The sequence below is a fragment of the Coturnix japonica genome, chromosome 31 (genome assembly GCF_054131305.1).
Source record: "Coturnix japonica strain WE chromosome 31, WE-NBRP24, whole genome shotgun sequence".
Taxonomy (NCBI): Eukaryota; Metazoa; Chordata; class Aves; order Galliformes; family Phasianidae; genus Coturnix; species Coturnix japonica.
In genome coordinates, this window is record NC_140693.1 from 3,101,887 (window position 1) to 3,116,188 (window position 14,302).

The following is a 14,302-nucleotide window of genomic DNA, read 5'->3' on the forward strand; positions in this document are numbered from 1 at the left end:
GCAGTTAAAGGGAAAATCAGCAGTGAAAGGGAAAATCAGCAGTGAAAGGGAAAAGCAGCAGTGAGAGGGAAAAGCAGCAGTGAAAGGGAAAAGCAGCAGTGAAAGGGAAAAGCAGCAGTGAAAGGGAAAAGTAGCAGTGAAAGTGAAGAGCAGCAGGGAAAGGGAAAAGCAGCAGGGAAAGAGAAAAGCAGCAGGGAAAGGGAAATTCAGCAGTGAATGGGAAAATCAGCAGTGAAAAGGAAAATCAGGAGTTAAAGGGAAAATCAGACGTGAATGGGAAAATCAACAGTGAAAGGGAAAATCAGCAGTGAAAGGGAAAAGCAGCATGAAAGGGAAAAGCAGAAATGAAAGGGAAAATCAGCAGTGAAAGGGAAAAGCAAGACTGAAAGGGAAAAGCAAGACTGAAAGGGAAAAGCAGCAGTGAAAGAGAAGAGCAGCAGTGAAAGAGAAGAGCAGCAGTGAAAGGGAAAATCAGAGGTGAAAGGGAAGAGCAGCAGTGAAGGGGAAAAGTAAGACTAAAAGGGAAAAGCAGCAGTAAAAGGGAAAAGTAAGACTAAAAGGGAAAAGCAGCAGTGAAAGGGAAAATAAGCAGTGAAAGGGAAAATCAGCAGTGCAAGAGAAAATCAGAAATGAAAGGGAAAAGCAAAACAAAAATGTAAAATCAGCAGTGAATGGGAAAATCAGCAGTGAAAGGGAAAAGCAGCAGTGAAAGGGAAAAGCAGCAGTGAAAGGGAAAAGCAGCAGTGAAAGGGAAAAGCAGCAGTGAAAGGGAAAAGCAGCAGTGAAAGTGAAGAGCAGCAGTGAAAGGGAAAAGCAGCAGGGAAAGGGAAAAGCAGCAGGGAAAGGGAAAAGCAGCAGTGAAAGGGAAATTCAGCAGTGAATGGGAAAATCAGCAGTGAAAGGTAAAATCAGCAATGAAAGGGAAAATCAGGACTTAAAGGGAAATTCAGACGTGAATGGGAAAATCAACAGTGAAAGGGAAAATCAGCAGTGAAAGGGAAAAGCAGCAGTGAAAGGGAAAAGCAGAAATGAAAGGGAAAATCAGCAGTGAAAGGGAAAAGCAAGACTGAAAGGGAAAAGCAAGACTGAAAGGGAAAAGCAGCAGTGAAAGAGAAGAGCAGCAGTGAAAGAGAAGAGCAGCAGTGAAAGGGAAGAGCAGCAGCGAAAGGCAAAAGCAGCAGTGAAAGGGAAATACAGCAGTGAAAGGGAAAAGCAAGACTGAAAGGGAAAAGCAAGACTGAAAGGGAAAAGCAGCAGTGAAAGAGAAGAGCAGCAGTGAAAGAGAAGAGCAGCAGTGAAAGGGAAAATCAGAGATGAAAGGGAAGAGCAGCAGTGAAAGGGAAAAGCAAGACTGAAAGGGAAAAGCAAGACTGAAAGGGAAAAGCAGCAGTGAAAGAGAAGAGCAGCAATGAAAGAGAAGAGCAGCAGTGAAAGGGAAGAGCAGCAGCGAAAGGCAAAAGCAGCAGTGAAAGGGAAATACAGCAGTGAAAGGGAAAAGCAAGACTGAAAGTGAAAAGCAAGACTGAAAGGGAAAAGCAGCAGTGAAAGAGAAGAGCAGCAGTGAAAGAGAAGAGCAGCAGTGAAAGGGAAAATCAGAGGTGAAAGGGAAGAGCAGCAGTGAAAGGGAAAAGCAAGACTGAAAGGGAAAAGCAGCAGTAAAAGGGAAAAGTAAGACTAAAAGGGAAAAGCAGCAGTGAAAGGGAAAAGCAGCAGTGAAAGGGAAAATCAGAGGTGAAAAAGAAAATCAGAGGTGAAAGGGAAAATCAGAGGTGAAAGGGAAAATCAGAGGTGAAAGGGAAAAGTAAGACTAAAAGGGAAAAGCAGCAGTAAAAGGGAAAAGTAAGACTAAAAGGGAAAAGCAGCAGTGAAAGGGAAAAGTAAGACTAAAAGGGAAAAGCAGCAGTGAAAGGGAAAATAAGCAGTGAAAGGGAAAATCAGCAGTGCAAGAGAAAATCAGAAATGAAAGGGAAAAGCAAAACAAAAAGGTAAAATCAGCAGTGAATGGGAAAATCAGCAGTTAAAGGGAAAATCAGCAGTGAAAGGGAAAAGCAGCAGTGAAAGGGAAAAGCAGCAGTGAAAGGGAAAAGCAGCAGTGAAAGGGAAAAGCAGCAGTGAAAGTGAAGAGCAGCAGGGAAAGGGAAAAGCAGCAGGGAAAGGGAAAAGCAGCAGGGAAAGGGAAAAGCAGCAGTGAATGGGAAAATCAGCAGTGAAAGGGAAAATCAGGAGTTAAAGGGAAAATCAGACGTGAATGGGAAAATCAACAGTGAAAGGGAAAATCAGCAGTGAAAGGGAAAAGCAGCATGAAAGGGAAAAGCAGAAATGAAAGGGAAAATCAGCAGTGAAAGGGAAAAGCAAGACTGAAAGGGAAAAGCAGCAGTGAAAGTGAAGAGCAGCAGTGAAAGGGAAAAGCAGCAGGGAAAGGGAAATTCAGCAGTGAATGGGAAAATCAGCAGTGAAAGGTAAAATCAGCAATGAAAGGGAAAATCAGGACTTAAAGGGAAATTCAGACGTGAATGGGAAAATCAACAGTGAAAGGGAAAATCAGCAGTGAAAGGGAAAAGCAGAAATGAAAGGGAAAATCAGCAGTGAAAGGGAAAAGCAAGACTGAAAGGGAAAAGCAAGACTGAAATAGAAAAGCAGCAGTGAAAGAGAAGAGCAGCAGTGAAAGAGAAGAGCAGCAGTGAAAGGGAAGAGCAGCAGTGAAAGGGAAGAGCAGCAGCGAAAGGCAAAAGCAGCAGTGAAAGGGAAATACAGCAGTGAAAGGGAAAAGCAAGACTGAAAGGGAAAAGCAAGACTGAAAGGGAAAAGCAGCAGTGAAAGAGAAGAGCAGCAGTGAAAGAGAAGAGCAGCAGTGAAAGAGAAGAGCAGCAGTGAAAGAGAAGAGCAGAGGTGAAAGGGAAAATCAGAGGTGAAAGGGAAGAGCAGCAGTGAAAGGGAAAAGTAAGACTAAAAGGGAAAAGCAGCAGTAAAAGGGAAAAGTAAGACTAAAAGGGAAAAGCAGCAGTGAAAGGGAAAATAAGCAGTGAAAGGGAAAATCAGCAGTGCAAGAGAAAATCAGAAATGAAAGGGAAAAGCAAAACAAAAAGGTAAAATCAGCAGTGAATGGGAAAATCAGCACTTAATGGGAAAATCAGCAGTGAAAGGGAAAAGCAGCAGTGAAAGGGAAAAGCAGCAGTGAAAGGGAAAAGCAGCAGGGAAAGGGAAAAGCAGCAGGGAAAGTGAAGAGCAGCAGGGAAAGGGAAAAGCAGCAGGGAAAGGGAAAAGCAGCAAAGAAAGGGAAAAGCAGCAGGGAAAGGGAAAAGCAGCAGTGAATGGGAAAATCAGCAGTGAAAGGGAAAATCAGGAGTTAAAGGGAAAATCAGACGTGAATGGGAAAATCAACAGTGAAAGGGAAAATCAGCAGTGAAAGGGAAAAGCAGCAGTGAAAGGGAAAAGCAGCAGTGAAAGTGAAGAGCAGCAGTGAAAGAGAAGAGCAGCAGTGAAAGGGAAAATCAGAGATGAAAGGGAAGAGCAGCAGTGAAAGGGAAAAGCAAGTCTGAAAGGGAAAAGCAAGACTGAAAGGGAAAAGCAGCAGTGAAAGAGAAGAGCAGCAATGAAAGAGAAGAGCAGCAGTGAAAGGGAAGAGCAGCAGCGAAAGGCAAAAGCAGCAGTGAAAGGGAAATACAGCAGTGAAAGGGAAAAGCAAGACTGAAAGTGAAAAGCAAGACTGAAAGGGAAAAGCAGCAGTGAAAGAGAAGAGCAGCAGTGAAAGAGAAGAGCAGCAGTGAAAGGGAAAATCAGAGGTGAAAGGGAAGAGCAGCAGTGAAAGGGAAAAGCAAGACTGAAAGGGAAAAGCAGCAGTAAAAGGGAAAAGTAAGACTAAAAGGGAAAAGCAGCAGTGAAAGGGAAAAGCAGCAGTGAAAGGGAAAATCAGAGGTGAAAAAGAAAATCAGAGGTGAAAGGGAAAATCAGAGGTGAAAGGGAAAATCAGAGGTGAAAGGGAAAAGTAAGACTAAAAGGGAAAAGCAGCAGTAAAAGGGAAAAGTAAGACTAAAAGGGAAAAGCAGCAGTGAAAGGGAAAAGTAAGACTAAAAGGGAAAAGCAGCAGTGAAAGGGAAAATAAGCAGTGAAAGGGAAAATCAGCAGTGCAAGAGAAAATCAGAAATGAAAGGGAAAAGCAAAACAAAAAGGTAAAATCAGCAGTGAAAGGGAAAATCAGCAGTGAAAGGGAAAAGCAGCAGTGAAAGGGAAAAGCAGCAGTGAAAGGGAAAAGCAGCAGTGAAAGGGAAAAGCAGCAGTGAAAGGGAAAAGCAGCAGTGAAAGTGAAGGGCAGCAGGGAAAGGGAAAAGCAGCAGGGAAAGGGAAAAGCAGCAGGGAAAGGGAAAAGCAGCAGGGAAAGGGAAAAGCAGCAGGGAAAGGGAAAAGCAGCAGTGAATGGGAAAATCAGCAGTGAAAGGGAAAATCAGGAGTTAAAGGGAAAATCAGACGTGAATGGGAAAATCAACAGTGAAAGGGAAAATCAGCAGTGAAAGGGAAAAGCAGCATGAAAGGGAAAAGCAGAAATGAAAGGGAAAATCAGCAGTGAAAGGGAAAAGCAAGACTGAAAGGGAAAAGCAGCAGTGAAAGTGAAGAGCAGCAGTGAAAGGGAAAAGCAGCAGGGAAAGGGAAATTCAGCAGTGAATGGGAAAATCAGCAGTGAAAGGTAAAATCAGCAATGAAAGGGAAAATCAGGACTTAAAGGGAAATTCAGACGTGAATGGGAAAATCAACAGTGAAAGGGAAAATCAGCAGTGAAAGGGAAAAGCAGAAATGAAAGGGAAAATCAGCAGTGAAAGGGAAAAGCAAGACTGAAAGGGAAAAGCAAGACTGAAAGGGAAAAGCAGCAGTGAAAGAGAAGAGCAGCAGTGAAAGAGAAGAGCAGCAGTGAAAGGGAAGAGCAGCAGTGAAAGGGAAGAGCAGCAGTGAAAGGGAAGAGCAGCAGCGAAAGGCAAAAGCAGCAGTGAAAGGGAAATACAGCAGTGAAAGGGAAAAGCAAGACTGAAAGGGAAAAGCAAGACTGAAAGGGAAAAGCAGCAGTGAAAGAGAAGAGCAGCAGTGAAAGAGAAGAGCAGCAGTGAAAGAGAAGAGCAGCAGTGAAAGAGAAGAGCAGAGGTGAAAGGGAAAATCAGAGGTGAAAGGGAAGAGCAGCAGTGAAAGGGAAAAGTAAGACTAAAAGGGAAAAGCAGCAGTAAAAGGGAAAAGTAAGACTAAAAGGGAAAAGCAGCAGTGAAAGGGAAAATAAGCAGTGAAAGGGAAAATCAGCAGTGCAAGAGAAAATCAGAAATGAAAGGGAAAAGCAAAACAAAAAGGTAAAATCAGCAGTGAATGGGAAAATCAGCACTTAATGGGAAAATCAGCAGTGAAAGGGAAAAGCAGCAGTGAAAGGGAAAAGCAGCAGGGAAAGGGAAAAGCAGCAGGGAAAGTGAAGAGCAGCAGGGAAAGGGAAAAGCAGCAGGGAAAGGGAAAAGCAGCAGGGAAAGGGAAAAGCAGCAGGGAAAGGGAAAAGCAGCAGTGAATGGGAAAATCAGCAGTGAAAGGGAAAATCAGGAGTTAAAGGGAAAATCAGACGTGAATGGGAAAATCAACAGTGAAAGGGAAAATCAGCAGTGAAAGGGAAAAGCAGCAGTGAAAGGGAAAAGCAGCAGTGAAAGTGAAGAGCAGCAGTGAAAGTGAAGAGCAGCAGGGAAAGGGAAAAGCAGCAGGGAAAGGGAAAAGCAGCAGGGAAAGGGAAAAGCAGCAGGGAAAGGGAAATTCAGCAGTGAATGGGAAAATCAGCAGTGAAAGGGAAAATCAGGAGTTAAAGGGAAAATCAGACGTGAATGGGAAAATCAACAGTGAAAGGGAAAATCAACAGTGAAAGGGAAAATCAGCAGTGAAAGGGAAAAGCAGCAGTGAAAGGGAAAAGCAGAAATGAAAAAGAAAATCAGCAGTGAAAGGGAAAAGCAAGACTGAAAGGGAAAAGCAAGACTGAAAGGGAAAAGCAGCAGTGAAAGAGAAGAGCAGCAGTGAAAGAGAAGAGCAGCAGTGAAAGAGAAGAGCAGCAGTGAAAGGGAAAATCAGAGGTGAAAGGGAAAATCAGAGGTGAAAGGGAAGAGCAGCAGTGAAAGGGAAAAGTAAGACTAAAAGGGAAAAGCAGCAGTAAAAGGGAAAAGTAAGACTAAAAGGGAAAAGCAGCAGTGAAAGGGAAAATAAGCAGTGAAAGGGAAAATCAGCAGTGCAAGAGAAAATCAGAAATGAAAGGGAAAAGCAAAACAAAAAGGTAAAATCAGCAGTGAATGGGAAAATCAGCACTTAATGGGAAAATCAGCAGTGAAAGGGAAAAGCAGCAGTGAAAGGGAAAAGCAGCAGGGAAAGGGAAAAGCAGCAGGGAAAGGGAAAAGCAGCAGGGAAAGGGAAAAGCAGCAGTGAAAGGGAAAAGCAGCAGTGAAAGGGAAATTCAGCAGTGAATGGGAAAATCAGCAGTGAAAGGGAAAATCAGCAGTGAAAGGGAAAATCAGGAGTTAAAGGGAAAATCAGACGTGAATGGGAAAATCAACAGTGAAAGGGAAAATCAGCAGTGAAAGGGAAAATCAGCAGTGAAAGGGAAAATCAGCAGTGAAAGGGAAAAGCAGAAATGAAAGGGAAAATCAGCAGTGAAAGGGAAAAGCAAGACTAAATGGGAAAAGCAGCAGTGAAAGGGAAAAGCAGCAGTGAAAGGGAAAAGCAGCAGTGAAAGTGAAGAGCAGCAGTGAAAGTGAAGAGCAGCAGTGAAAGTGAAGAGCAGCAGTGAAAGGGAAAAGCAGCAGTGAAAGGGATGAGCAGCAGTGAAAGGGATGAGCAGCAGTGAAAGGGATGAGCAGCAGTGAAAGGGAAAAGAAAGACTAAAACGGAAAAGCAGCAGTGAAAGGGAGAAGCAGCACTGAAAGGGAAAAGCAAGATTAAAAGGGAAAAGCAAGATTAAAAGGGAAAAGCAAGATTAAAAGGGAAAATCAGCAGTGAAAGGGAAAAGCAGCAGTGAAAGGGAAAAGCAAGACTAAAAGGGAAAAGCAGCAGTGAATGGGAAAGCAAGACTAAAAGGGAAAAGCAGCAGGGAAAGGGAAAAGCGGCAGGGAAAGGGAAAGGAGCACAGAAAAGCAGCACTGAAAGCGAAAAGGAACAAGAAAATGCAGCACTGAAAGGGAGAAGCAGAACTGATAAAGAAAAGGAGCCGTGAGAGGGAAAAGGAGCCGTGAGAGGGAAAAGGAGAACTGATAAAGAAAAGCAGCCCTGAAAGGGAAAAGCAGCCCTGAAAAAGAAAATAAGCAAAGAAATGCAGCCCTGAAAGGAAAAAGCAGTCCTGAAAGTTAGAAGGAGCCCCGAAAGGGAATGGAACAGCATAAAGTAACACTGACAGGGAAAAGGAGTACATAAAGGGCAAAGGCAGCACTGAAAGAGAAAAGGAGCCCTGAAATGGAAAAGCATCAAAGCAAGGGAAAAGAAGCACGGAAAGGTAAAAGGAACAAGCACAGGGAGCAGGCAGGTAGGCACAGCAAAGCAGCAAGCAAAGCCCAATCTTTCAGAGGGGGCCTGCTAACAGGAAGCCCAGCTATTGCCCTCCCAAAGAAACTCCACCATTTTGACAGCCAAAACAGAAACTACGGTTTCGGTTCTCATGACTCTTCCCTGCGCTCCCAAATAAATGGTTTCGTGACATCCTCTACCACACTGCAACTGCTCAGAATAATCAAAATTATATCATTCATGACATAAGAAACTCACTTTTGCCTGGTGGCAACGACAGTCCATTCCCATCCTGTCCCTCCATGTAATGAACATTGCATTTGGCCTTCTAACAGCCTCCTGGATGAATCCACCAAAAGCAAGGAAGCACCCTGCCCTTACTCTGAAGAGAGAAAGAAAGCAAGGTTCATGGAAACAGGCACACAAGGCTCGCAACAAGACACGGTGCTCCAGATCATGACAGAGATAGGGCTACCACAGTGCCAGAACATGATTTACCACTAAAGGAAACATCTGGGGGCACATTCACAACTTCAGCACAAGCTGTAACGGCTCAGCATGTTTAGCTTTCTTATCGTTCAGCTGGAGAACGAGATATAGTCCGAAGTATCAGTCAGCAAGCACTCGGATGAGCCTGCCCTCTGGTTTTAACGATGACAGACATCATTACTGCCACCTCTGACACCTTACCAGGAGATGCTTCCATTTATTAGCCTGGTCTTGATTCCTTCCATCAGCAGCTGCTCCTAAACTGACCTCCATTCATACAGTGATACCACTGACTTCTAGCACGAGCTGACCTGCAAGACAGAGAAGAGAAAGCAGGATGGCAACAAACACTGACATAGCACGTTCAAATATTCTTGAACAGCCATAAAAGAGACAAAACAGGAGAGAAACGCATCCGCAGCAACACCCAGGTTCATAAAGAAATGCAACTCCAGCCTGGCCTCAGCAGCCCTTATATATTTCTTACACATTTGATTAAGCCAACTGCAATTTGAACCAGGAGAATTCACAGTCTCTTGCAAATGTCACCGTAAAGCAGAATAGGACACAGCAAAAAAAAAAAAAAAAAAAAAGAAGAAAAAAAAAAAAAAGAAATATAAAGAAAAGAAGCAAGCCAAAAACCAGGGAATCAAAGTTTAAAAAACCACAGAAAACAAACAGAAAAAAAACACATACTATCTGTAACAGCAGAAAGACTAGCACAGTGTGAATATACTACAAAGGTAAGGAAAGAATGGCTCACCCACCACTGAGGATGGAAGTGCACAGAACAAACTCCACAGAGGAGAAACCATCAAAAAAAATTCCACCCAGGGGCAGTCAGCCTTCAAAAATGAGCTGTAAGAGAGGTGCAGCCAGGCTCCATCCCTTCCAGTCTCTCAGCTGCATTGGCCTCACCTGCACTAACCAAGGCTGACCAGGTCCCTTCCCTAGGTGATAATCAGTGGCTCAGACTGTGATTCAACAGTTCTCATACAGTGTATCTAAAGAAAAATAGCAAAGCATAGATGAAAAACAAAACAACAAATAAACCATGAAGGATTTTAGGAAATAACACAGAATTAAAAAAAATAATAATAATAAAAGCAAAGAAAAAATAATAACTCAAACAAAAGAAAAAAACTAAGACAAGGAAAAACAGAAAAAAACTTATAAAAAAACCAAAAAACAAAAAACAAAAAAAAAAACAAAAAAAAAAAACACGACATAGAAAACACCAAATAGGAAAGAAAACCATAGAACTGCAAAGGAAAAAAAATAACACAGCAAAGCAAGGCACAGATGATAAAAAACAACAAGGAAAACACACCTCCCTGACATGACATCTTGCCTCCTGAGCAGGTCACAGTGTCCCTCACTCAGATGTAGAGCAGGGAGGAAGATGAGACCCCACGTGTTCCTTGCTGCACACTCCCATCTAAAAGGTCCATATGCTCCTTGGGAAGCACAATGCCACCTGGGGAAAAGAGAAAGCAGGAACAGGACATGCAGGCGGCTTTCACCCAGCAGAAGGCCAGATCCTTCCATCTGTTATCCGCTCCTCTTTTTAGTCCTAATAGGGCCCCGAGGATACAGAAATAGCAGTGCTTAGCAGAAGGACTCGGAGAAGGACCGGTAGAAACTGTCAGGAGGACAACTGGCATCGTGTGGACACAAACAGGCTGTTGGTGCAAGGAAGAAAACAGCACCTGAGCATTTCACCAGACAGGTTCCCTCCTCTCTGTCTTCCTGCAAAGATACAAGGATAAAAACCTCATTTCCTCTGAGCAACAATTGGAAACAAGACCAAAAAATTATTCATTCAAAGGCACTTCTAGGAGATGTATAACAGAGTCCTTCCCAGTTACACGAGCTTACGCTGTGGCCTTTGGTGAAACAAGCTGCCTTTGTGGTCCTGAGGGCCCCTTTTTGTCATCTGTTGGGCACAGCAAGAGAGCTTTTCTTGTACAAATCTATGCCCTGTGTACCTTTCTCCATCCCAAAACCTAGAGTTGCGGTGCAGACACTGGATGCTGACCAGAGCAGTAAAAGAACAGAAGAGGGGAAAAGCAGATACAGCTAAGACACCTAAAAGAAAGGAAAAGAGCAGAAGAGAAGGAAGGATACGGTTAAGAACAAAGGACAGAAGATGGAAAGTGCTATAGAGGATTGGACTGGACACGAGCAGATCAGAGCTACACCAAGGTGTGGCTTCTCCCTGTGTCCCTGTCCACCACTGGCAACATCCCCCAATGACAGGGATGATGCTGCTCCAGCAGCTGATGGGGTTGTGGTCTGGGGTTACGTTCTATGCAGAGCCTCCAGAACGTGCTACAGACCTCCAGTTCCCTGCCACTTCTTTTTTTTCCAGGTGTCTGCACACAAGGAACAGGTGTTCTCTATGCCCTGCATGCTGGTAATTAGTGTGGGCAATTACTGTGTATGAACTGGGGGAGGAAAATTCAGGGGTGGGATAGTGAGGAGGAATTGGAGGGGGCTGGGAAATTGTTTGGGTGGGATTGTAGAGATCAGATATGACTGTTAGGATGGGGGATATTTGGTTGGAAATATTGTCATTTCTATTACTCATTGCTTTGTATAAGTTATTAAATGCTTTATGTTCCCTCTGCTACATCTCTGCTTGCAGTCATTTGTGCAGTGACAAAGGTCCTCAGCTCTACATGCCCACCTCCAGGGCAGGATGGAGCACCACAGATGGCAGTGTTCCACAGCTGCCACCAGCAGCCCCAGCTCGTCCCTCCACACCTGAGGTGTGAGTGGCTGTGAGAGGAATGTCTCTGTGGAAGTGCAGCTCATTCCTCCCCTCTGATGGGGGCAGAAGGCATCTGCATTTCCCTCATGGCTCTTATTTCCTGTGTTACTGTGGGAAATGAGCTGAGCCACTGTGCCTCCCTACTATGGCAAGCTCTGCAGCTCTGCCACTGTCTTTATACTCAGCTGTTCTTGTGTGTAAAGCTCCACACTTGGACCCTGCAGAGCCCAGAGGCCTCCTTGGCTGCTGTTACTCACCTGGACATTGAGGGTGCTGTGTCTCCAGTCTGTACCTGCTTCCAAGTGTCACTTGCAAGACACTGCGAGTCCACCTGGTTGGAACTGCAGTCAACAAACACAAATGTGAAAGAAATAAGAAAGGATTCTTTCATTTCACAGGCTTTCATCTCCATTGAAAGATGTTCTGCTGTGCAGCACAGCTGGGAGCATTTCATATGTGCAAAAAAGGGGGATAGGCTCTGGCTGTGCCGGGCCCCCTTCCGGCCCAGGCCCCAAAGCAGCCCCGACTGTGCTGGGTTCCCCTCTCACCTGGGCCCTGCAGTGGCCTCAGCTGTGCCTGGTCCCCCTCTGCTCTGGGCCCTGAGCTGGCCCCAGCTGTGCCTGGTCCTCCTCCATCCTGGGCCCCAAGGCCCTGCCTCTGCCTGCTCCCCCTCTGCTCTGGGCCCTGAGCTGGCCCTAACTGTGCCAGGCCCCCCTCTGGCACAGGCCCTGCCTCAAGCCCCGCCCCCTGTGGGCAGCAGTGCTAGTGCCTGTTGGTTTTGCTCTCTTCCCTCTTCTTTCCCTGTTCTCTTCACAAATGCTTTCAGATCCCCCAGGATGACGTGCACTGACACTGCTGCCTTCTTCCTGCACAAACGTTCTGGGCAGCTCAGCTTTTTCTACAGAGCAGCGTGCCTTTGGAAGTGCTTGGAGGATGTAAACTAACAGCAAGAGAACACTGAGCTCTTCTGGGTCTTTCTAGACATGGCAAAGGGACAGGAGAGAGTGCTCAGCCTTGAGTGGTTGCTTGTATGCAGAAATCACAGTTGTCAACATCTGTGCTGTTTTGCTGTAGGCAGTAGTGTGTGACAAGAAGCCTACAATTATCAATTTAGTGAACGTAATTAATTGTAACAGTTCCCCTTCCTTCTTCCCTCGACACTTGGGTTATGGAGATCTCCTATGCTATGTGCCGGTGTAATACCTCTGAGCCACAGCACTGTTGCGTTTAGCAAAGCTCATGGCAACAGGCTTTGGCCAACCTCAGAGCTACGTAGATGATGAGAAGATATCCGATGATAGGAGAGAAAATGAACAAGCTCCAAGGTAAGTGTTGTTTTTTCCTTCTAGTCAGCACGCCATCGCTAAATCTTCCATGCTGTGACTTTTATCTTGATAGTGATGATCCCTTAACCTCACACCTTTAGCACAGCACTTTCTGTGGAGATTCCCACCAGTGACAAAGTATTAGTGCCACTTTTCTGCCTGTTTCTTTTTTGTCTGTATTTTCCAGAATGTGGGTATTTCTTTCATTGCCCACAAACACTGCCCAGTGCAGGAGGAGGCAGGGACAAGAGTCAGGAGCAAGGGCAGAATAGTTTCTCTGTTAGTGAATGGAATGCCAGTGTTTTCTGCATATGGACTTGCCATAGTGCTTCTTACAAGGCCTAACAGTGGGATGAAATGTGCCCTGAAGCAGGTGTGCTTTTTAGGAAGGCAAAAGAGAAATGCAGATAATGCTAAGGGGGGCCACTAAGATGATCAGAGGGCTGGAGCACCTTTCCTATGAGAACAGGTTGAGGGAACTGGGCTTGTTGTGCTTGGAAAAGAGAAGGCTCCAGGGAAACCTCACTGTGGCCTTCTAGTATTTGAAAGGAGCATATAAACAGGCAGGGGAATGGCTGTTTACGAGGGTGGATAGTGATAGGACAAGGGGGAATGTTTTTAAAGTGATACGGGGACGTTTAGGTTGGATATTAGGTTGATGTTTTTCACACAGAGGGTGGTAACGCACTGGAACAGGTTGCCCAGGGAGGTTGTGGATGCTCCATCCCTGAAGGCATTCCAGGCCAGGCTGGATGTGGCTCTGGGCAGCCTGGTCTGCTGGTTGGAGACCCTGCACACTGTGGTCCTTTTCAACCCAGGCTATTCTATGAGTCTATGGCTGTACGATTGTATCAGACCTCAGGGAAGTCACGTATCAGACCTCAGGGAAGTCACGTGGAAGAGACAAGCCTTTGAAATTAAGCTTGATTCACTTTGCCCCTCATACACCTGATCACTGCATCCCTTACTTGGCAAATGGTCTTTCTGTGGGGTGTAGATGAGGAAAGGGGAGGAGGAAAATAAAGCAGCTGCTTTGTCTTAGAGCTCTTGTTTCGTTGGGGTCTGGCCCTATTTTCTGAAACTAAAAGACGATGTGTGAAAGAAGGACTGGGAAAGGCACAATAAGGTTTTGGGTTTTGTGCTGACTCCAGCTTGCTGCTTGCTGCTGGGAAAGGCACACTTAGCTCCAAGGAAGGATGCATGCGTGGAAATCCAGTGGCCAGGGGTAAGGGGTACCCAGCAATAGAGGGCAACAAGAGCTGGGGTGATTTGCTTTTAAACTGCAGCCAGTGAAGTCCTGTCCCATTGGATCTGACATATGTATCCCCATTCCCTTCCAGTTTGTGCAGAGATGGCATGAGACAGAAGGCATTGCTTTCTGCCAGACTGCAGGAGCAGAAGCATTTAAGGTGCCTAAATGGTTTGGTTTCCTCATTGTGGTGTAATGGGGTACGCATAGAAGGAGGACTTCCATTCTTGGGGTGGATATGCACATGGGAGGCTGCGCAGGGAAGGCTCCATCCTGGCCAGTTCAGCCAGCAGCTGTATCCAGCTGGTAGAAGCCCCAGCCCATGAGGCCGGCACTGGCCCTGCCCATAAAGCCACAGTAAGGGAAGCCAACATCAGCTCTGGAGCCTAAAGCCACAGTAAGAGAGGCGAGCAACAGCCTCGGGGCATACAGATGTGAACCCCTATTCATTCCCACTATCTCCCTTGGGACTCCATTGAGCGCTATGAGGCCACATTAGTCTTGACTGGTTTTTAATGAAAATTACAAAACCATGACATCTGCACAAGAGCCAATTCCCTGTTGTCTTTTAGTCTTGATTTCCCTTTCACTGCCGCTTTTCACTTTCACAGCCGCTTTTCCCTTTTAGTCTTGCTTTTCCCTTTTAGTCTTGACTTTCCCTTTTAGTCTTGCTTTTCCCTTTCAGTCTTGCATTTCCCTTTCACTGCTGCTTTTCCCTTTCACTGCTGCTTTTCCCTTTCACTGCTGCTTTTCCCTTTTAGTCTTGTATTTCCCTTTCACTGCTGCTTTTCCCTTTCACGGCTGCTTTTCTTTTTTGTCTTGCTTATCCCTTTCATTTCTGCTTTTCCCTTTCACTGCCACTTTTCCCTTTCACTGCTGCTTTTCCCTTTCAATTCTGCTGTTCCCTTTTAGTCTTGCTTTTCCTATTCACTGCTACTTTTCCCTTTTAGTCTTGCTTTTCCCTTTAAG

At 45.3% G+C, this 14,302-nt stretch overlaps 1 long non-coding RNA gene across 1 annotated transcript in view; it reads left to right on the forward strand.

The window, feature by feature from the left end:
- The first annotated feature begins 11,566 nt into the window (after nt 1–11,566).
- LOC146755625 (uncharacterized) overlaps nt 11,567–14,302 on the forward strand; it is a 41,317-nt gene continuing 38,581 nt past the window's right edge. The window contains exon 1 of the long non-coding RNA XR_014937955.1: nt 11,567–12,084. This is a non-coding gene — a long non-coding RNA (uncharacterized LOC146755625). The remainder of the gene's footprint in view (nt 12,085–14,302) is intronic.